General features: G+C 39.5%; 1 protein-coding gene across 2 annotated transcripts in view; it reads left to right on the plus strand.

The window, feature by feature from the left end:
• LOC108710783 overlaps positions 1-18,345 on the plus strand; it is a 314,576-nt gene extending 296,231 nt beyond the window's left edge. For both annotated transcript variants that reach the window (XR_001934794.2, XM_041586045.1), the window contains exon 4: positions 17,508-18,345. The gene's annotated coding sequence lies outside the window, so the exon portion shown is untranslated. The remainder of the gene's footprint in view (positions 1-17,507) is intronic.
• Positions 18,346-25,353: the final 7,008 nt, after the last annotated feature.

Raw genomic sequence — 25,353 nt, forward strand, 5'->3', positions numbered from 1 at the left:
GTGGCAATGGGAAAAACATTGTTCTTCAGTAAGTGCTACAGATTGCAGCTTTGACAGCAGTCCTACCATTTACAGAAGAAGTTTCCTACACCAAATGACATGAATGGCCGCAAAGAGAAGCAGCTACATAATGTAATGGTACCAAAGGTTTCAGTTCAAACCTTTTTTTCCCTTAAAGATATATTCTACCAAATCTCCAACTTCATTCAGTAATTGTCTCTTAAGCTTGTTGATGAAAGATGGCTTACCTGGGTCAGATAGAAATTATCTTTAGGTTCTTTGGTTCTTCAAAAGAAGACAGTCTTTTTTTAGGTGATTTAGCTATTTCTCTAATGCCGATCCCTAGCAGAATTACTAGGGACTACGGATCATTTAAAATGGAATCGGACACACATGGAGGCATGCCAATAGTACGAAATTGGTACCATAAAGGTGGACATACACTAGCATATTCCTTTTTATATTCGACTTATATTTAGCCCACAGCGAAGTGGATGGATATGAGTGACCATACTTGATATTACCAACTTTCTATTGTTTAATGTGTTCAGGCCAAGAGTCCAAAATATCAGAACACCAAGTCAAGAGGTGCAGTTGGCTTATCTTCACTTCCTTACTTGCTGGCGTGGTGCATTGTCCAGTAATATCCAATATCCATGGTACAAAGGTATGCAACAAAGGTATCTGCCCAGCATATACTTACTGAAAAGAACTTGTATAGGCAGTTTTAGAGCCCATCCACAAATCAATTGCACCCCTACCCATAACAGTCGCAAACTACACTCTGCTCCTTGGCTGAAGATTGGGTACTAGGCGCAAGACACAGTAGAGCTCATTTATCAACACCGGGCAAATTTGCCCATGGGCAGTAACCCCTAGAAACCAATCAGTGATTGCCTTTTTTAAGGCTGCAGGAAGAATAATGAATGCAATGATTTGATTGGTTGCCATGGGTTACTGCCCAGTTACTAATGATGGCTCAGGACAGGCCCTGCATACCAAAGTAGTTTTCATCTGAGAGCACTAGGGTTAATTTATCAACACTGGGCAAATTTGAAAACTACTTTGGTATTCAGGGCCTGTCTTGAGCAATCATTAAGTACAAGGTTCTGGAGCACCTTGTTTTCCCTAGTGCTCCTCACTTCAATGTCATGAATAAGGGAAAACAAAGGATGGTATGAAAAAATGTCATATAAAATAACATAGAATCCCATTTGGCATTGCTGAAATATGTCTATATACTGGTGGCCCATATGGACTCTTAGAAATGAAAAAGCTTGATGAATGCAATCTGAACTAAAGAACATAAAATTAATGTACCAAGTCTAGAAAAACAACTTGGCTTAACCTCAGTCCACCTCATATCCATTTCTGAATTTGAGACTATAGCACTAAAGGGCTTTTTCAGAAGTCTGTGTAGGAGAGTTTAAAAACTTCCAGTCTGAGCCCATCAAGTCATTGATGTGACTGATGTGAAGTCTTATTACCACCCAACTGGCCTTGGATACTGTAGTTATAGAAAAAGCTGTGCATGTTCATTGGAAGAAAGGTTGGTAGCTTTAACTAGACTCAAAGTGGTCCCACCAGGAAATAAGATGGGTCTAGCTGTTATTAGGACCTTGTGATGCAGCCATTTGGTCATCTGTGATTATACCATGGCAGTGATGAAAAGGAGGAAAGGGAGTGGAAATATGAGAGATGAGCATGAAGAAGAGAAAGCAAGGGTGACAAGTAGAACCTGATGGGAAGACAAAGAAAGAGGACAAAGGAGGTAATAATGAGATATACGTTAAGAATGTAGAGCACAGGACAAATTATTTTGAAGGTGTTATTAGATATCTTAATCTGACACTGTATCCTTAAACCTCTGCCACCACAATACTTGCAGAATAAGCCAATTAATTCAGGATTGGATTCCAAAATTTTGAACTTAGTTAATTTTGTACAATTGGAGCTGATTTCTCAGGTGCCAATCTGGTTACCTAGAGTCAGCAAGACATGGTGAGGGACTATTGCAAAATAGAAGGTAAGAAGAAAGATCTGATGGTCCTGGTTTCTATATATAAAGTTGCTGTTTATATAAAATTGTTAAGAAGTCAAATTCACATACGGGTGCATGAATAGTGAATCATCCGCAAAAGAGTTGGGCAAATCCAGACCTTTACAGTCACAAAACTTAATGGCAGACTGATAATGTGCATAATTGCATGGATATGCCATGTCATTTTCATTCAGCTGGTTTTGGTTGTGTTACAATCAATTAGTTTATTTTATGCAGATGGTAAGGTAATTGTGGGTGCTATGTTGCCTGCAGGGGATAATGTTGGGCCTAAGCTTTAGGAAGCACAAGACGTGCTTGACTCGTGCACCAGAACTCGCAGTTTCAGACGGCATTAAACTAGGGGAAGACAGACAGAAGAGGTACTTGTGTGCCACCATTGCCCCACTAGCCATATGCCTCTTCTGCCTACCCCTAGTTCCATCCTTTTCCCACTAGGACTATATCTGTTTGCCATCACTCTAAGGACTGTGTTCATTTGAATGCTTCCTTCCTGCAAAACACGCTATGGTTCAGCCAATTTGCGATCAGTGGTCTCCTAGGAGCAGTGCACATCTAGATTTATATAGATAAAAAGAATGGCAAAAAATTTTTTTTTTTTGTTGCCATTTAAAGGAGAACTAAACCTTAATAATGAATATAGTTAAAAATGCCATCTTTTATATACTGCACTTAATGCACCAGCCTAAAGTTTCAGCTTCTCAATAGCAGCAATGATCCAGGACTTGGATCCATCTTGGAAAGTGTCTGTGACACTCACATGCTCAGTGGGCTCTGAGCAGCTGTTGAGAAGCTAAGCTTAGGGGTGGTTGCAAATTGTCAAGCAGAAAATTAGGTTTGTCTGTAAAGTAAGGGGATGTTACAAAGCTGATTATTGATTCTGATTCTAGTTTCTGTGCTGCCATTTAGTAATTATCTTTATTAATTACTAATCAGCCTTATTTTGTGACATTTCTATTCTATGTGTATTGGATATTGTGAGTGAGTCCCTAAGCTCAGTAAGTAACAGCAGTGAATCAGTAGAAAAGAAGATGGGGAGCTACTGGGGCATCTTTGGGGGGCACACATTTTTAAGGCTAAAGGGATGTGATGGCCTTGGGCTGATACAGAAGCCCAAAACATAATGAACAGCATTTCTAGCCTACTTCTACTTAGTTAAGCTTTACTTCTCCTTTAAATGTATTAGTGTTCAGAACTCATTATTGCTCATTTATAGAGCTGGTCAAATCCTTGCATATAATTTTCTTCTATCACCCACATGGATGTGCTTCCAAAAAAGTCTATGTTGAAGCAATATGGCATCTCCCACTCATAAGCTAATATGCAAAGAATAATGTTCGCTGCCCTCACCCATTACATCACCACGCTTTGTCCCACCACCCCAGCTGGCTACAGCGAAGCCGTTGGGGAGGGAACACAGACATCTGCTGGTCTCTCCTTTTGTAACACCCTTGATAAAAGCAATTTGAATTATATTAGCTCTGTTACTTTAATAGCCAAAAATATTCCAAAGCCACAGGGGGAGATAAAAGGCGAGCCAGGCTCTCTGTAAGCGAAGCTCTGTTTGCATTTCAGAAAAGGTTCAGCTCAGTGGGAGACCTTCACATTGATAAGTTGTTTGTGAGTTAGACTGGCAGGATTTATAAAGGGATCACATACATTCTAAGCTGCCTGCCCGCCTATGACAATAGCTCGCAATCATTTACTGTAAAGTCCTACTTAAACTGCTCTCCGTGGGAAAGATTCCTCCAGAAAGCTAATGTACAGTTATCTATCACCCAGTGTCACGCTGCAATGCAGGTTGTTTATACCAGTCTCACCTTTGGATGAGTAAGTGCTACTTAAATAGCTCGCCGTTCTTTTTTTGGAATGGGCATAAGGACATAAAACATTAACCAAACCGTACTTGGCCTTCATTAATCAGAGGGAAAGTTCTCGTGACACAGTAGGTGACTATGTTATCATTGGTGCCTGGAAAGGGGACTGTGCCCATTAAGTATTTCTCCAAGAATTTCAAAAATGTACTATCGGTAATAAAGAGTAAATGTAGTTCTCTCTCTCTCATTCTCTCTGTGTATGTATATGACTGAACCCCCAAATAAACCAGACTAGTGTGCTTTAAAGCATAACTATAACTTAACAAAGAATTCAACTACAAATGCTGTATATTATGCTACGGGGGTTCTGTACCAGCCCAAGGCAACCACAGCCCTTTGTGCCTACAAAGATGCCCCAGTAGCTCCCCATCTTCTATTCTGCGGATTCACAGCACATGCTCTGGACTGCTGTCACTTACTTGAGCGTAGGGATGCTTCCATGACACGTGCACCTCATTTTCTGCTTGATAATTTTGTGACAGCACCTAAGCTTAGCTTCTCCACAGCTGCCCAGAGCATACTCTGTACAAGAATTTCACTAACACCCATGACAAAATCCAAAATGGGGAGCTCCAGTGATAACTTTAAAGGCCTGAATCATTACTGATACTTTCAAGAGTTTTCTGAAAACTCTACTGAAAACTCAGGTACTTGCTGCAGATTGGACTGGTTTGCAATAGAATCTCCCAGTGGGCCTCAGCCAAAGCAAGTCTATAACGTTTAGCACTGCCTCCATGTAATTGTTGTGGGAGTGAATCCTCAATGTTGATGAAGCTCTAGGAATGCATCCAACGAGGAACATACAAAGCTCAGTATTTAGTCGCAGTCTCAGTTTCCTATTATCTCATCCTTCAATGATCATGAGTTCTTTAACAGCCTCAGCTGATGCCAATAAAATGGCCTCCAAACAAATTTGAGATTCTTAATCATAATCATATAAAACGGAATAGAAGCTCTTTATGTATCTGTATTGCCCCTTCCTGTTTTCAACAAGGAATACAAAGTATCCACAAGATTTCGGGACAATTGGACCAGCTCTAAAGGCACAGATACATTTGTTTTTTTTCATATTTTTAAAAGTCTATCTTTTAAACATAAAAGGGGACGTGCAGCTTTCCTAAAATTCCCACTGCATTTCCTAGATCCCCATTGGTCCAAACGCAGGGTACTCCTATAATTATCCAGCACTTTCTGTGTTTAATGTCTCTGCACCTCCAATCACAGAACAGTGATCTTTGTCTACACGGAACAGGCAGGATTCCTATTGGAGGGCCACTGTCCCTAAAGGGGGGGGTAGTATTTTTTACAAGTAGTGTTCTTTACAATTATACTGAATTTCCCAAGCCTTGATTCTCTGGACCTCTGCAAAATGTCTACATTGCGGCATTACAGTTGCTGGAACTGTTAGGCCCCAGTCACAAAGGAGTTTTAGAAGTTGGGTTTCTGCCTGCTCTTTTCTATGGAAGGAGACAGCAAACCCACCTTCAAGGAAACAAGGAAAGTTAAACTAAAGAAGTAGAAATGTTGTACATTATGTTTTGGGCTTCTGTGCCAGCCGCAGGCGACTAAAGCCCTTTACCAGGGAAGATCTGTGTCTCCAAAGATGCCCCAGTAGCTCCCCATCTTTTTGCTGCTGATTCACTGCACATGCTCCATGCACTGCTGTCAGTTTCTGAGCTTCGGGACAGACTCAGAATATACTGTACACATAGAATATAAATGTCACAGTATAAGGCTGATACAGAAACCAGTGCAACTAGCATCAGAATATAATAATCAGCCCTGTAGCATCAGCGTATATGACAGGCCAACCTCATTTTCTGCTTGATAATTTGCAACAACCCCTAAGCTTAGTTTATCAACAGCTGCTCAGAGCCCACTGAGCATGTGAGTGTCGCAGACACTTTCCAAGATGGTGACCCCCTGTGACAAGTTTAAAGTCCTGGATCATTGCTGCTATTGAGAAGCTGAAACTTTAGGCTGGTGCAATAAGTTCAGTATATAAAACATTGCATTTTTAGCCATATTCATTTTTAGGGTTTAGTTCTCCTTTAAAGGGTAAGTGAACTGATAAATACAATGTTGCCTTATGAAAAAAACATCATTCTTAGCAACTTTCCAATATTCATTAAAACTGTCCAGTGGTTTTCGAGTTATTTATAATAGGGATGCACCGAATCCAGGATTCTGTTCGGTATTCGGCCAGGATTCTGCCTTTTTTAGCAGGATTCGGATTCGGCCGAATCCTTCTGCCCAGCCGAACTGAATCCGAATCCTAATTTGCACAATTAGGGGCGGGGAGGGAAATTGTGTGTCTTTTTGTCACAAAACAAGGAAGTAAAAAAATTTTCCCCTTCCCATCCCTAATTTTCGCAAAAGATTCGGGGGTTCGGCCGAATCCAAAATAGTGGATTCGGTGCATCCCTAATTTATAAATCAATCGCTTTTTGTCTGTCCCTGTCTTCTGCATGGTTCATATTGAAGTTTGTAACAGAAGTCAGCCTTACATGCCTGCTCACGGCTTCTGCAACATGGTTTTAAAAGTCTGACCCAGTGGCGTAACTAGATATTACTGGGCCCCACAGCAAATTATTTTTCAGGCCCCCAAAATTTTTAGCAGTTGACTTGTTTTACCAATATTTATTGAAACTGTATATGAATTAGGGCCTCGTGGGGCCCTATACCTCCTGGGCCCCCCTGCAGGCGCAGGGTCTGCTTCCTCTATAGTTACGCCCCTGGTCTGACCCACCCATGGACTATGGAAAAGGACAAACTAATCTGATATATCTACAAATAAACTGAAAACTATTGAATGCTTTGTATGAATGTTTATCGGAAATTTGCTTACAACTACATTTTCTTTCACTGTGCAAAATTTAGTTTTTTGGGTTTAGATCCCTTTAAGCATTCTTTAATGAGTCAGGCCAAGATTTTCACCCCACTGTACCACTAAACTTCAGTAATATTCAGAGATAACTGATAGTTGTGATTAGTGGGGACATATAACTTGCAGTGCTGGGGTCAAGGAATTGGTTCAGACCAGAGCACCATCTTCAAGAAGTTTGTATGTTCTGCCTATGGTTTCTTCTGGGTACTCCTGTTTCCTCCCACACTCCAAAACCATACAAGACAGTTACTGGCCCCTGATGAGGTTGACCTTAGTTTGTGTAGATGTGAGAAGAGTATGGCTGTATTTATGTCTGGTGCTGCCATAGTCAGTGGACCTTAGCCTGACCCATTCCCTTGACAGTCTGTTAATGTGCAGTTATTTTTTTTTTTGTATATTCTTTATTTAACCAACAAAAAGGCATTACTTTTACATTTGACCATCAAAACGCAAGGAAATGGAATCCAAGGTAATAACAGTGAGACGGTGGTATCATGTCACACAACAATGTACAAATTATTGTTCACAATAACGACATTAACTTTTTTCGGTTCCATCTATTGCCAAGTTACATATATATATGCTCCCATCACCCTCTCTCAATCTAAGCACACTATCTTGTATTGTTAAATCTATTATCCCCTCTCATCCCATCAAACAATACACTGCTCGCACTGTCAAATCTAGGTCACACCTTGTCTCACTCTCATTATTACTGTTACTTGCAGCTGGGGATATCTCCCCAAACCCTGGTCCAACTCACTCATTTGTACCCTCACTTATTCCTACTCTCAGGCATTCAACAAGGTCTTTTCCGGTCTCTCAGTCTTTACGCACTTCTAATCTTGCAAACCTAATTCACATAAAACCAGCACCCTCCCTGCCTTTCTCATGTGCCCTCTGGAACGCACGGTCAATCTGCAATAAACTCACAGCAGTCCATGACCTCTTTATAGCTAAATCCCTTCACCTTCTTGCAATCACTGAAACATGGCTCTCCCCCTCAGACACTGCTTCACCTGCTGCCCTCTGCTATGGAGGCTTCTCACTTACTCACACTCCTAGACCGGATGGCCGTCATGGCGGTGGGGTGGGATTTCTTCTCTCCCCCAAATGTAGGTTTCAAAATCTAACTACACCGACTTCTCTCTCCTTCACTTCTTTTGAAGTCCACAGCATACGTTTGTTTTCTCCAATCTCTCTGCGTGTTGCTGTCATATATCGCCCCCCAGGACCCTACTCCACCTTCTTGGATCACTTTGCTGCCTGGCTTCCATACTTTCTCTCCAGTGAGACACCTGCTCTCATTTTAGGGGACTTCAACATCCCCATTGACAACTCTGCTTCTGCTGCCACCTCTAAACTTCTCTCTCTAACAGCTTCTTTTGGTCTCTCTCAGTGGACCGACTCACCTACCCACACCGAGGGTTATGCTCTTGACCTTATATTCTGGCACTCATGCTGCCTATCCAACTTAATTAACTCTCCCTACCCTCTGTCTGACCATCATCTACTCTCCTTTCAGATTCTGCTTTCACCTGCACCTTCACAACCATCTCTCTCTACCCACACGTATAGAAACCTTAATGCCTTTGAACCACAACAATTATCAACAGTATCAGCACAATCCATATCTCATATTAATACTCTCTCCTGTCCCAATATGGTAGCTTCTCTCTACAACGATGCCCTTTCAACAGCACTTGACTCCCTTGCACCTTCTACCACCCGTCACAGCCGGCCATCTAAACCCCAACCCTGGCACACTAATGTAACACGGTACCTCAGAAGATGTAGTAGATCAGCTGAGCGACGGTGGAGAAAGTCACGAACTGATCCTGACTTCATCCACTTCAAATTCATGCTCTCCTGCTATAACCGAGCTCTATCATTAGCCAAAGAACAATACTTCTCTTATCTAATATCTACTATGTCCTACAAACCACAGCAGCTGTTTGCCACATTTAACTCACTCCTATGCCCCCCTCCACCTCCTCCACCTATTAATGTTACCGCCCAAGACCTTGCTCATTTCTTTAATGAAAAAATCGATCTCATTAGGCTGAGCATACCGTCCGACAACAATCTCAGACCAACTTGCAGTCCACTCACATCTACTTTGCACTCCTTCACCCCTGCAACTCTAGATGAAGTTAGCAAACTTCTAGCCAGCTCAAAACCCACCACCTGCTCCCTTGACCCCATACCCTCTCGCCTTCTCCACCCAATTCTGATACACTCTCTCCTGCACTTACCCACCTATTCAATCTTTCACTCTCTACTGGTACCTTTCCATCATTATACAAACAAGCACTAATCACTCCTTTCCTCAAAAAACCTTCCCTTGATCCCAGCTCTCCCACTAACTATCGACCGGTCTCCCTTCTTCCATTCGCATCCAAATTACTAGAAAGGCTTGTTTACAAACGCCTGATCCAGCATCTCACTCACAACTCCCTTCTCGACCCATTGCAATCTGGCTTCCGCCCATCACACTCGTCTGAAACTGCACTCACCAAAGTAACCAATGATCTTCTATTGGCAAAGTCTAAAGGTCATTATTCCATTCTAATCCTTCTAGATCTCTCTGCAGCCTTTGACACAGTTGACCACACACTCCTCCTTGACATTCTACACTCAGCTGGCATTCGGGACACTGCTCTTTCATGGTTTACATCTTATCTTACTGACCGTTCCTTTAAAGTTTCCTTCTCTAACTCTACTTCTACTACTTTCCCACTCTCTGTTGGAGTTCCTCAAGGCTCTGTTCTTGGCCCTCTGCTGTTCTCGCTCTATACAACTTCACTAGGAAAACTCATTCAGTCATTTGGACTTCAGTATCACCTTTATGCTGATGACACCCAACTCTACTTGTCTACTCCTGATCTTTCTAATTCTGTCCTTTCCCAAGTCACAGACTGTCTCTCTGCTGTCTCCTCCTGGATGTCACAGCGCCACCTGAAACTGAACCTTTCTAAAACAGAACTCATCATATTTCCTCCAAGATCTTCCCCTGTCCCTCAGATATCACTCACCGTAAACAACACCACCTTTCATTCCACCACACAGGCACGCTGCCTAGGAGTCATCTTAGACTCTCATCTGTCTTTTTCACCACACATTCAAACACTTGCAAAATCTTGCCGTATTCAACTGCGCAACATTGCTCGAATACGACCATATCTCAGTTCAGAATCAACTAAAACACTAATTCAGTCTCTCATCATCTCCCGCCTTGATTACTGCAACTTACTCCTCACAGGTATTCCAACAAGTCACCTTTCACAACTCCAATCTATTCTAAACGCGGCCGCTAGACTCATTCATCTAGCTCGCCGCTCAACATCAGCTGCTCCCATATGTATGTCCCTTCACTGGCTCCCAATCTCTTCTAGAATCAAATTCAAATTACTTACACTCACATTCAAGGCCCTTAATAATGAAACCCCTCCCTATATTTCATCTCTAATCTCCAAATACACTCCTTCACGAAACCTACGCTCTGCTTCTGATCTTCGCCTCACTTTTCCTCTGGTCACTTCCGCCCATTCTCGTCTACAAGACTTCTCTCGGGCTTCTGCTTTTCTCTGGAACTCTCTGCCACAAGCTGTCAGACTTTCTCCTTCTTTCCAAACTTTCAAGCGCTCCTTAAAGACCCATCTGTTTAAAGAGGCCTATTCGATGTACCTTAACTAATCATTGCTGTATCAAAAATGACAAAGTGTTTATACAATCCTAATGTCTCAATTGTACCCTAACCTTTTAGTTTGTAAACCCTATTGTACTCTGTAATCCTTGTCTGTTATCCACCATTTATTCCCTGTTTGCTATAACTGCAGTAAAGCACTGCGTAGTAAATGATGATGATGATATATGTATATATATATATACAATCATTTCATTGAATATGATTAATTACTTGCACAATCCTTACACATTATGGTAACCATTATAAAGTTTGAGCGTTTGAGTGATGTAAAGGATTAATACCTTTTGCTTTTATAAGTAGCGATTAATAAAGTAAGAAAGAGAAAAAGAATAAAAGCATAAGAAAAAACAGGAGAAACTCAATACAAAAGAAAAATAGACTAATAAATCAATGGAGAAAAAGAGAAAGAAGAAGAAAGGGTGCTCAGTCGTTCCCAGGTGCCATATTACAGCTGAAAAAACAGAAAAACCTTATTATTAAATTAAAGTTTGTATCAGAGAAAAGAAAAAGGATACTGCTAGTCCAGTTAGTGGTGAGAATGGGACTCGGATTCCATCAGAATGAATGTGTGCAATTTTTCTTGTGCATGTGCTGATCACAGAAAAACCAGGTAATCTTTAGAACCCCCCAAAGCTGCCATCCTAGAATTGGGCCCTCGGGGGCCTATATGGTAAATATTTCCCTGGATAGAGGCCTTAGATCACAAGCTCCATTGGGAAGGGCTTGATGTATAATCTCTGTAAGGTATTGCAGAATATGTCAGCAAAATTAGCTCTATATAATTTAAGGTTATTAATATGAATGCTTCCCATTATCTACATGTCATATGGAGAGGAGTACTGTCAGGTTGCTGTAATCTCAGAATGTTAGTAATCTGGATTATGTCAATGTTGGACTGGCCCACCAGAATATTAAAGGATTTCCCAGTAGGCCAAACTGTACTGGGCCACCTTTATTTTCACAGAGGGCCCATATATAAAAACAATACCATTTGGCACTAACTACTGCAGCCCCAGTAATCCCACTGGTTGGCCTTGGTTGGCAGGTTTTCTGTGGGGCCCATGGAGACCCTGTTAGACGCTGCATTAGATTATGAATTCTGTAAATCTTTGTTCTTGCATGTTATTCAAATAAGCAGCAAAGAGCCTTGGCTGCCAAAATAATGATTATCATATGAACATTATTACAAAACATCTATGTATGACTCCTTCCTATGCTCATTTTCAATATATGTGATACAAGAGCAGGCCAAGCCACCAAATATATTCGAAGCCATTGTGGTCCAGTTTCTCAGTCACTGAGTTGTTTCCTCAACTCACAGAGACAGGGGCAGAGAACAACTTCTTTTAACATATACCAGCCAATAAAGAATCTCTCCGATTTTACTCGCTCTGTTAAATAAAATAAACAGTGTTTTGGAACAGGAAAGCCAAGAACGGGAAAAAATGGTTGTGGTTTGGTAGTTACCAAACAAAAGAAAATATCTTATTGCTTATAAGTTTATTTTTTATTGGTCAGGGTTATGAAGTTCTGGGAATAGGAGAAGTCAGGTTGGAGTATAGTGAATAAAGTTCTGTTTTTATTGAGTTGGGTGCGAGGAACATGTCAGCTGTAAAACAGAGTTTAAAATGTCTGTGAAAAAAATAAAACTGGCAATTGCTGGATTTAGTATTTGGATCCTGGACACTAAGGAGGGTTATTTACTAAACTCTGAATGCAAAAATCATGAAAAATTAGTGATTTTTTTTAAAACATCAGACTTTTAAAAATTCAAGAATTTTTCAGAATGTAACCCGATGGATGGAAAAGTCTGGATCAGAGAGGTTGCATATAAGTCAATGGGAGAAGTCCCAATGATTTTTTGATGTGCGCTGGGTTCCGTGCAATACCCCAAAGTTTTCGGAGTTTTCAGGCAAAAAAGATAAGAAATCTGAGTTTTCGGGTGAAAAATCTGAAAAAAACGCGAAAATATTTTTTTGCAAACCAAATTTTTTGGAAAATGTAATAATAAATAAGTGTAAAAAACCGAGCGGATTTGATCGGAGTTTGCAGCAGAAAATGTTAAGATAAAATCGGACTTTGACAAATAACCCTCTAATTGTGCAGGATTTGTCACTTTTTATCTAACATAGGCAGGGTCAGACAGGGCCAGTGGGACACTCGGAACAAATGCGGTAGGCCCCAACTCAGAACTCCCCCACTGGTGACCCTAGATGCTACTCACTGACCCCATTGCCCCCCCCCCATCACACTGAAATGAGAAAAAAATCAGGAATTCAGGGAGGGAGCATGCAGGAGCAGTAGTCCCATTGGGCCCTGGATCCCCAGTCTGACACTGAGTTGGGGTTTATATATAATATAGTCTGCTGACTGTACCCAATGAAATGCACAGGTTTATTTCTCTTCCAATTAGCAATGAAATTAATCCTTGAGGTGTATAGTGCTTGTTATAATTTTTTTTATAAGGCATAAGTGTGCAAAGTGCAAAAAACACACACTGCCTTTTTTGTTGCATGAATTGCAGCAGATCTTATTGCACCATTTCTGAGGTCAGAGACTTGCAGCTACCCCCGATGAGTACAATGCTGTCTGCATTCGTATTTTTAATCTTAATCTATTAATTACCCTCTGCTCTAAAACCCCTGCTGGAATTAAACCTAGGACCCTAGCAAAGATTGAGCCCCTATATTTTCATATTTATGACTTTGTCCTCTAATAGCACAAGTCACATAAATGTGCTTCTCTCGTGTGCTTTAAAAGGGGTAGTTCACCTTCTAAATGTTACAGAATAATTCATTCTTAGCAACTTTTCAGTTGGTCATTTTATTTATTTTTTATAGTTGTTTAATTATTTGCCTTCTTCTTGTGACTCTTTCCAGCTTTCAAATGGGGGTCACTGACCCCATCTAAAAAACCAATGCTCCGTAAGACTACAAATGCTATTTTATATTACTCATATTTCTATTCAGTCCATATCCTTTTCCAGTCTCTTATTCAAATCAATGAATGGTTGCCAAGGTAATTGGGACTCTAGCAACCAGATGGCTGAAATTGCAAACTGGAGAGCTGCTGAATAAAATGCAAAATAACTCAAAAACCACAAATAATAAAAAATGAAAACCAATTGCAAATTGTCTCAGAATACCACTCTCTATATCATACTAACAGTTAATTTAAATGTTAACAACCCCTTTAAAGGATCAATACACATTCATTGTAGAGATGTACAGGCCTTCCTGCCCAAGTTGCCAGAGCTTTTCTATTCCTGCCGTTGCTCATTTATATACTCATGCCTGCCCCTTTAGTGGTCTCAGAGATGGGCAGTTTAGACGTGGGTATGTAAGTAATGATGGCTTGCTGGCTCAGGTCTGAGTTGGGTGGCTCATGGGCTGACTTTTAGAGGCCCATTTATCAAATGTCGCATTTCAAATTCATGTGAATTTTTTGAATTTGAATATTCTCATAATTCAACTGGGAGTTATTGAAAGGGGTGGTTCACCTTTAAGTAAACTTTTAGGGGCAAATTCACTAAGCAACGAAAATGCGCTACCGATGGCTTCGCCGCACTTTACCAGGTGTTGTTTCGCCAGGGCTGCTCAAATTCACGAAGATCCGAAGTTGCGCACAGGTTACCGAACACTTGCGAAGTTGCGCTTTCGATGATGCGATAAGCAGTCCGAAGTTACGCTAGCGATGCCTAATTAGCATATGCGTGCAGTTAAAGTACAATGGTCATGTATGCTGCAGCAACTACATTACACTAAACAAGGCCAGGGAAACTTAGAATTAAATAGAGGTCTTATATTGCCCTACACATGTGCCCACTGTATAGTTTAGATGCCAAATGTAAGTGGAAAGGAGGGTACCCCAAAAAAACATTTTCGATCTTTTTCAGCCTATAACCCAGTAAAAAGTAAAAAATGGCAAAAACATCCAACTATTATTAGAGAAACTCTTATCTACTCTATTGCACTTCGCCTGGTCTAAGCTGGCGAAGTAAAGTCTGGCGCAAGAGGTAACAGTCAGTAAAATCCGCAACTTAGTGAATTAGCGTAGTTACGTCCCTTCGCCAGAGCACAACTTCGCCTGGCGTAAGGGTGCAAGCTACCTCTAGAGTCTGTCTACTTCGCTAGCGAATTTACACCAGGGACCGTTAGTAAATTGGCGAAGTGGCAAAATGACGTCACGCTGCCGAATTTTCACTTCGCCCTTTAGTAAATTTGCCCCTTAGTATGTAATAGACCAATTCTAAACAACTTTTCCATTGGTTTTCATCATTTATTTTTTATAGTTTTATAATTATTTGCCTTTTTCTTCTGACACTTTCCAGCTTTCAAATGGGCGTCACTGACCCCCATCTAAAATGAAAATGCTTTGTAAGGCTACAAATGGATTAATTTTGCTAATTTTCCCGTCTCATCTTTCTAGTAAGGTCCTCTCCTATTCATATTCCTGTCTCTTATTCAAATTAATGCATGGTTGCTAGGGTAATTTGGACCCTAGCTACCAGATTGTTTATAAAGCAAATTGAAGAGCTGCTGAATAAAAAGCTAAATAACTCAAAACCCTTAAATAATAAAAAATGAAAACCAATTGCAAATTGTTCCAGAATATCACTCTCTACATCAGGGGTCCCCAACCTTTTGTACCCGTGAGCCACATTCAAAAATAAAAAGAGTTGGGGAGCAACACAAACATCCAAAAAGTTCCCTGGGTGCCACATACGGGCTATGATTGGCCATTTGGTAGCCCCTATGCAGACTGGCAGCCTACAGGAGACTCTATTTGACAGAACACCTGGTTTTTATGCAACCAAAAGTTGCTTGGAGCTTGGAATTCAAAAATTAGCACCTGCTTTGAGGCCACTGAGAGCAACATCCAAGGGGTTGGAGAGCAACATGTTGCTCGCAAGCTACTGGTTGGGGATCACTGCTCTACATCATACTAAAAAGTTAACTCAAAGGTGAACAACCCCTTTAAGAAAAAATTAGAATGTCTAATATTTGATAGAATGGTTCCGACCCGAAAATTCAAGTCGTATTCAAATCAAGTTTTTCTCCCGAAAAATAACCCTCGAATGTCAGAAAGGCTATTAACATCTTCAAATGGCTCAATGGACCTCTGCCATTGACTTGTTCATAAACTCCGGAAGGTTTTAGTTGGTGAATATTTGAATTAGGACTGTTTCCATTGTCGAAATGTGATAAATCTCGCATTCCAATTTACATTCGAAAATGTGTGAATTTTGAAAATTTTAATTCTAATTTACTATTCGACCCTTGATACATCTGCCCCCTAGTCTGCAAATGCACACTGATTCATTTTTAACTTGTCTAATGGAAAGGTACAGTATAAATCCATTTTCATTTATTTTGTTATCCGTGGCTTCTATCAATGTGTTCTTAACACAACTTGTATTTTCAGACTTGCTTAAACCTTCATTGTTCTTTGGCTTAGAAGAGGCGAGTGGCATTTTATGATGTCATAATGATGTAATGGTGTCGTCATTACAAGAAAAAATTATTGAAAATGGTTTTCACATTCGCACAGCTGCAACAGGACTGCCCCTAGAGTTGCTTATATCTTGTACAAAGGGATGCCATGCCCATCATACCACTAAAGGTTTTCCACTAAATGGCCACCAAAAGAAAGATACATTGCAAATCAGACAGAATACTGACTTAATATATATATATATATATATATATATATATATATATATATATATATATATATATATATATATATATATATATATATATATGCAAGAAATTAGTTCAGTGTTTATCCTTTAGGGGCCTATATATTTTCCTGGTTGAGTTTTTAAAGGGGAAAACACACATTTTTACAGATTTATTATACCCCAAAGTAGTCCTGCAGCAGGTCGGATACCTGCAGGTTACCCACAAAAACCTGTGGTACCCTGCTGGTTGTGGGTAGAAGTTCCGGGTGCGGGTGTAGACGTGGCGTACTTCGATGATGTCACTTCCAGTTTACTACAGCACTTCCTGATTCTTGATGGTCAGCGGGTCGCGGGTCCGGGTTGTGGATAAGTTACTTGCGGGTCGGGTAGTGGGTCCAACCGGTTAAGAATGCGGGTTGCAGGTCTGGGTTGCGGATTGCAGGTTGCGGTTACGGGTTCCAAAAAATGGACTTGCGCGCTGCTAAAAATCTGAATCAGAAAATACTCCATCTCAAACCTGTCGAGGTCATGTAGAAGTCAATGTCAGATGTCCCTGAAGATGTTTCTTGATGTTGTGGTCTGCACTGGGTTTCGTACATTAATCTGAAAAATACAGGGTTTTTGGGCAACAACTCGAAAAAAATCGAGCAATCCAGCATCAAATCCGGAAAAGTCGTACAATTTGAATTTTAGCTCAATTGATAGTGACTGTTTCCGCACCAACTTTTTCAAGACGCAGATTATTTGATAAATGAGTTAAATTCGTGGATGGGTCAAGTTAGGTTAGGTCAACTTTGTTTTAATTAAACATGAGATAAATTAAAGTTTTAGTAAATACACCACTTAGGGGCATATTTATCAAGGGTCGAATTTCAAATTGAAAAACTTCGAAATTTGAATTCAAAAAGACCAACCAAAATTAAGTTGCAGGTTTTTTTGGGTCAAATAGGACTCCAGATGGGTTCTAGAAGGTCCCCCATAGGCTAAAACAACAATTCAACAGGTTTTAGATGACGAATGGTCGAAGTCGAATTTTTAAAGAGACAGTACATGATAAATTTCAATATTCGAATTTTCGAATTGTTCGCAAATTCGAATCAAAATTGGACTATACACAAAAATAGCTTGAAATTCTCATTTTTTCAATTCGATAATTCACCTTGACCTTTGATAAATCTGCCCCGTAATGTCTGATTGATTAAACCAGAGCTTACTGTTAATTTGCCTGGTGGGGTATATCTTCAACCCATTATTGCTTTACTGAAGACACTTCTCTTATCTTTGTGTTTCAGATTTGAAAATTAAACAACGTGAATCTCCAATACATTCCAGGGCCGGCTACCAAGAGAAACTTTGGTGCACAGTGGGCCACAGTTTAATCTGCCTGCTGTGCATTGTCTCCAACCTGCCTGAAACTGATGTTCGCCTTGGGTGAGTTCAAGTTCATTGAGGAATTCCATTCATGCAATCTTTCCAGGCTCACATTATCATTTGGAATATGTTAAGTCTCCTCTATAAATTACGAGAGTTTATGCCTTTGATAAAGGAGAGGGGACTATTAAGTGGTGCCAAGTTCGGCCCCCAGTGCTCGTTGAATTTGATAAAATGCTGTAGATGACATCACCACTTTGGACTCCTTTTTGCATTTCATCCTTGATTTGTTGCAGTTGAGTATACGTAAAGCAGGGATCAGTGGTTTTTCCAGCTTCTACTGAACTACTGCTCCTAAAATCCTGTGTGGAGACTTGTGGTGTGGTGGAAGCCAGGACAGAACTGATCTCAGATCCCAGCTATGGCTTATTATTATTATATATAGTTTTGTTTATGCTTGTTTGTGTTATTGAGAATATTAGTTTGTGCTTGATCTTTAAAAGCGATATGTTGGTTTCTCTGGTTGGTCTGTTCACTGTGCATGTAATGATATGAACTCTGCATTTCACATGGTAGCATTGCGCATGATGTGCCTCTATGTGCCAAGAAGATCAGTATATTTTTGAATGTGCCATATATACTTGGACATCTCAGAGTTTGATGATTATGATATGCTGGCTGGAATGTGTTTTGGTTCTCCAAAGAACAGTATAATTTACATATTATTTATTAGTATATAATATACAGGTATGGGATAAGTTATCCAGAAATCCATTATCAAGAAAGCTCTGAATTACGGAAAGGCCATAGACTCCCTTTTATCCAAATAATCCAAATTTTAAAAAAAATTATATCATTTTTTATCTGTAATAATAAAACAGTAGCTTGTACTTAATCCTAACTAAGATATAATTAATGCTTATTGGAAGCAAAACCAGCCTATTGGGTTTATTTAATGTTTACATGATTTTAAAAGATCCAAAATACAAAAATATCTTTTATCCAGAAAACCCCAGGTCCCAAGGATCCTAGATAACAGGTCCCATATATGTAGTATATAATTATATATTAGTTATTGGGTTCAAAGTCCTTTTGGATCAAACATTTGGTTGATGCCAGGTTCCAGAATAATTATGTTTATTTTGCACTTTAATCCTAGTTGCAGTTGGTGCAACTTGCCTGAGCCTTATAGTGCTGCATTCAGGAGGGGCAGGACTAGTGTCCCCTGGCATGCTTCTAGTTTGTTTATCATTCAGAACATACTAGTGAGGTGCACCATGGGATACAAGGTGCTAAGGAGCCCTGCATTTATGGCCGGTGTTAGGTGCAGTACACTTCAGTGCTCATTCAAATGTAGCTTTAGGCCTGTGGCACGTGAGGTTTAATCTCCACCAGCCAGAGCCAGGCCAAGAATAGAGGACCCGATGATTGGCTTCTAGTGTGCATGCTCCATTTTGCAGATCAGCACCAGGATTAAAGGGAGCAGAAGTGATGCATCATTACTGCCGTGGCTGCAGTAAAGTAGTCTTATAAATACATAGAAACCTCTGCAACCCCAGTGCTGTGTAACATAACATGGCATCTGTAAAAACCAAATGAAAATATCTCTTGGAGACTAAAGAATATTTCCGCCTTGGCTCTAATGGCTATCAATTTCATGGTGCTGGGAGTTGGTTTAAGTCAAGGCAAGTATGACAGGGATCACCATTGAGCTAGCTAGTGGTCTGACCACCTACACACAAAGGTGCCAATGTTCTAAAGAACACTTAAAGGGTAGGAATTTTTGTTAGAGTTCTACAATTATGACTTTGTTCTTGAGCCCTTATGAATTTGACTATAATAACATATATGTTCCCATGACTCATTCAGCCATAACATTTCACAGTCCATTTAACTGAATAGTCAATGATACAAAGCTTTACTGGTAGTTGCACCTGCAAACTATGTGGCGTTTACCATGATGAGGAATTTGTATCCCTTTCACAATTGGGCTTCTTGTCAATTACTAGTCAAATTACTTGGAATTTCCTTTTTTTGTGTGTTTTGATTAATATAGTGCCACAATTCAAATATTTCATGAGATTAAATAACATTACAGTTTTAATTCAATTTAATGTATGTGCATTAAAGGCCATTAAATATTAATTTTCCCAAGAATCATCTTAGTTCATTAAGGTCGGTAGGTCAATCCTGTTCTGGTTCAGTTATAAGATTTATTTAAAGGGACACTAAACACAACCATAAAGCTCTGTTTCTCACTGTGCCCACCAAAAAAAAACAACTTAATTAGACATGGAAAACAGGTCATGGAGTATTCTACTGACCAAATACTTAATTAAATATGCAAGATAATGGACCAATGAGAATGCTTATTTTCAGCCACCTTACATTCAGAGATTATTATGCCATTATAATGTCATTAAAATGACACTGGAATCAGACATGGGATGGAAGGATTGACTTGTTTAGTGCTGGGAAACCTTTGTTCCGGCATTTGGAATTGGATGCATTAAAGGAGAACAAAAAGCAGGATAACAATCCTCTGCCTAAATTATTGTATTTATCCCCTCTTCTGAAATGCCCAAATAAAATTGCTGTCTTCTACACTGTTCACCTCCATTACTGTGTCATACTTGTTCACTCGCATATGAGCAGCTGCCATTTGCACTTTGCCACTTTGTTTTTGCGTTATTAGAAAAAAAGTATTGTGATTACTACTGTCCTTTGCTCGATCTTACAAAAAGCAGTTCATAACTAAGCGGGCAAGGAGTGTGCAATTACAGTGCATCACTGTGTTTACCAACTGAGAACTGATTCTGATTGGATAAGCAGGGCCGCTAGGTCAATGATGATGTTGAGGATGGTTATGTGACCCGAACATCATCGCTAAACAAGAAAAATTTGGAACAGTAATGCACATGCACAGGATTTAGGGAAGTTAGATATGTGCATGTGTTTGCCCTTAGAACAAAAATAAATGTTGACATCTGGGTTTCAATTCTGTAGGAGTGGATCTATTGATTACAGGCACTTGAAATACCAATGAGATGCATACTGTTGGTAAGCACTGCTACAAAACACGTCCAATATTATAAAACTATGTTAATTGTTTTTACTTTCATTGTCTTCTAAGAACATGCAGCCGAATTTACACAGATAAGCTTGGATTCCCATTGGAGGATTATTATGAATTTAAATGCAGCCATGGGCCCTGGTGAGCTGGGGAAATACTATTACTTTAAGAATACAGGTCTACAGCTCCCAGCATGCCTTAACCTTATAGAATAAGTTAAAGGGGTTCTGTCACAGGACAGAAGTATCCGTTAATAGTGCTGTTTCACAGCATTCTGCATTGAAAAGTGCAAACAGATTTTTTTTAATTTAATTTTGAAATCTGACATGGGGCTAGACATGTTGCTAGTTTTCCTGGTGACCCCATGCACGTGACTTGTGCTTTGATAAACTTCAGTCAGAGCTGAAGTTTACTGAGGCTTTGCAAGTTAGAATGATGTCACCCCCTTCCTTTCCCCGCAGCAGAAGTACAGTAGGTAACCAGATAACAGCTCCCTGGTCAATATGAAAATAGCACTCAATTGTAAAAATCCAAGTCCTACTGTGACTCTTGCAGTTACATTGAGTAGGAGAAAAAATAGCCTGTCTGAAAGTAGTTTTATTGTGAAGTGCTGGCTCTTTCTGAAAGCACAGGATCAGGCAAAATGACCTGAGATGGCAGAAAAAATATACTAAATATAACAGTGTAACAGGACTATGTTTTCATTTTAATGATGGTATGTAAAAATGCCCTGACACATAAATGGGGGGGGACATTAAAAAAATCCCTGTACCCCAGTCCAGTTTTCCTATTCTTCACAGAATGATGTCACCTCAGTCTTGTGAGCTAAGCTAAAGAAGTGTCATCAGCGGTGCAATTATAGAGGAAGCAGACTCTGTAGCCTAGGAGAGAGGTCCAGCAATTCCCCCACTACTCTGTGAATAGGGGGCAAGGACAAGTGCAAATATTTACACACCATATATTTCTTCTTTGTATATTTGCAGTTTAGATTCAGTTGCTTTCTCAGTTTCTTTCTCCACAGCCATAATCTGTTGGACCCTATGCAATTTGGCAATCTGTGCTCTCTACTAAGACAGCCTTGTGTTAAACTACTATGAACTCCAGTTGCTCTAGATCATATCTCTATTCTAGACCCATCATCTGCATTTGAAACTGTTGATCACTCTCTTCTAATGGAAAGTCCTTCCTTGATTTCCATAACAATCTGCATCCTATACAATTGAAAACCATAAAAAGCATGGACATTTTAGATATAAGGACAAGATTACCGCTTTCCATAAAGAGTCCAGGTGCTCATGCTCCAAACCCTCAGCAAAGGGGAGCTAGATACAAACACCTAAAATAACGAGCAGGCACTATTTCGGAACACTAAAATAAGTTGATTAGTTAGTAGAACCAAGGAGTCCAAACGTTTTTATAAAGTAATACAAAAATCTTTATTTACATCTTGTATAAAAAATAATAGCCTGACGCGCTTCGTGTCCCCACAGGACACTTAATCACAGGACATTATGAGCACATCAAGGTTTTTCAAGTCATTTATGACTTTCAAAGCCATTCATTATATTTCTTCACTTGTTCCTTCATACAGTACATTCCTGGTCGACTTCTCTCAGAGCCACCGCCTGGTCACACCAACTACTCTCATTAAACCTTTCACTGTTGTGGAATTACTCCCCTGGATTCGTCCATACAGAATCCTCCATTAGTCTCTTCAAACTTAACTCTAAGGCTGCCTCTTGGATCACTGCCGTAATATCTCACTACTGGAGCGGTGTCTCAACTACTGGATATTGTAGGACTTATCTCTATTCAGTGGCATAATCAGACTGTGCCAGGCCTGCAAAAAAAATCTTCGAAAAGGGGCCCAGCTCACTGCAAACCCCAACTGCTTGAAAAAAAAAAATTTTTTGTCAACCCACACATCATCCACTGCATCGCATTTTCAGCTACAAGTTAGACAGTAAGAGTAGGAAGCAAATAAATATTAAAGATAATTTTAAAAGTTGTTAATAATGTGTCTATCCAAGATACTAATAGATAGAGTAAGGTAAACTTGCCCTTTTAAAGACAACTAAAGTTTAACAAAGAAGCAAGCTAGAAATGCTGCATATGTATTGGAATTCCATACCAGACCAACCTTCTCAACAGCTGCCCAGGGCACACTGAGCATGTGCAGTGCCACTGACATTCCTAACAAAATTCAAGATGGTGACCCCTGTCAACTAGGCTGGTGAAGTACATTCAATATATAAAATTCCTACAAATTTCTACAAATACAAATTTTTAGGGTTTTTAATCTTTAGTGCACATCTATCTATGTCATAATAAGATGTGTTATTGTATTGTTCCCTACCATCACAGTTAATGCATTCTTTTAATCCACAGTTCTGCACATTCCACTAGTGTTTTATAAATATATAAAAAAAAAATATATATATATATATATATATATATATATATATATATATATACATATATATATATATATATATATATATATATATATATATATATACATACATGTATACTGTATATCCTATAGCTTTTAGCCCCCTTAGGTGTCATAGGGAAGGTGATTTTTCTTTTATTGTAAGGAAAGATGAGTCTTCTTCATAAATATAGTTAAAGACTCAGGGTCTGGCCACACGTGTATGTTCAGGAAGATTAGTCGCCAGGTGACAAATCTCCTCTTCTTCGCAACAACTAATCTTCCCGATCTGCCTTCCGCAGGCTAAAATTTAAATTGCCTGGGGGCAGGCACACGGAGCTCTTCACTTTTCGAAGTTGCCTGAAGTCTCCTCGTGAGGCAATTACGGGCGACTTCAGAAAATGAATCGCTCCGTGTGCCTGCCCCCAGGCGATTTACATTTTAGCCGGCGGAAGGCAGGGGAAGGCAGATCGGGGAGATTATTTGCCGCGAAGGAGAGGAAATTTGTTGCCTGGCAACTAATCTCCCCGAATCTGCCCAGGTGGCCAGACCCTTAAGGGGTTATTTATCCAAATCTGAATTTATTAATTAATTTCTGTAATTTACTTCGACCAAATCCGCACGGGTTATTTTCCCTTATTTATAAATACAGTATATTTTCCCAAAAATTTTGGATCGTACAGATTTTTTTGATTTTCCGCCAAAAACTCAGATTTTTTTCAGATTTTTGCCCAAAAACAAGAAATCTTCGGAATCTTCTGAATCCAGCACAGATCTTCGGGACTTCTCCCATTGATTTATATACAACCTCGGCAGGTCTGAGATGCCAGATTTTCGTATTCAGACTTTTTTCATCCTACGGGTATAATAAATCCCGAAAATTTTGAGTTTTTTTCACAAAGAATTCAGATATTATAGTAAAAAAATTTGAATTTGTCGACTTTTTAAAAAGGGACAGACTCCTGCTAACAACCTAAGAATAAGCTGACCTGCACAATTATTGAAACAATGTAATAAACCAGGCAATCCTTTTAAAATGTATAAGAAAAAATAAAGTGTTACTGATCGTTTGTCAAAGTTGAAATGAGACTGTTGAAAAACATTTAAAAAAAAAGTAAAATTTTTGGGATAAATCAATCCCTTCTCTAGCTAGTTCCAATAGATTAAAAAAAATGTAAGCTCAGTCGTCTAGTACAGATCATGACTTCTATGCACTTTTGTGTGAAAGGATAACTACATTTGTGAACAAATTCTTTGTAGGCCCTTTCATTCTTTATCAGTGGGGACATGAATGAGTTGTCTGTTAAGAGTTTGTCAGGCACTTAAGGGTTTCCGACACTGCCCGTATATGACTTATATAGAAGAGAATGTAAGAACTTTCTGGCAAGCTGCTCTGGATTTAGCATATGTAGCCACAGGACATAACTGTGCAAAATAAAATCCATTTGTTCTGTGTCTGTGCAAAGGAGACTCACATCTCACACAATGTTCAGAGAGACATAAATTTGCACATTGCTTTAGATAAGAATTTTGACATGCAGTTGATGAGGAAATCCTATCGGAAAGACATAAACATATTTCCGTTTTGGTATTGCTGCTTCAGTTTTGCTGAACAAATGCATGTTTTGTGTGAGCAGCAGGAAATACTTTAGGGGCATTATTCTGCTTTTTTTTTCACAGTGCAGCATCTGAATGAGATAACTGGGCTCTCTATAAGTGCACAGTGTAAATGAAAGGCAATGATAGCAGAGCCCAGTTGATGAGTTATTTATTATTACATAATTATAATAGTATAATAAAATATATATTGTCTGTCTACAAGGGCAAAAGCAGAGTTCCATAATAGTGGATCATTTATTTGCTTACTCGACCAAAATGCTAGCTCTATATCATAAATACACATAACTAATTCAAAAAATGTATATATTGCATAAGAGCTATGAACAACTTGTTAAACAGTGCTTACTCTCCTTGGCCTTGTGCCTTTACATGTCCATAAAACTCCTTGGCGAATTCTAACATCCTTATAATTTACAGTACGGATACATTATCCCTTATAATACTTGAGTGATACTGCTTATGTAACTCAACCTGCAGCCTTGTGCCTTTATTTGGTTGTAGAACCCCTCAGTGACTTCTAATATCCTTATAATTTACAGTAAGGGATACATTATCCCTTATTATATATGTCCAATACTCCTTATGTAACTCAACCTGCAGCCCTGTGCCTTTATATGGTTGTAGAACCCCTCAGTGACTTCTA

Source organism: Xenopus laevis, chromosome 3L (assembly GCF_017654675.1).
Source record: "Xenopus laevis strain J_2021 chromosome 3L, Xenopus_laevis_v10.1, whole genome shotgun sequence".
Taxonomy (NCBI): Eukaryota; Metazoa; Chordata; class Amphibia; order Anura; family Pipidae; genus Xenopus; species Xenopus laevis.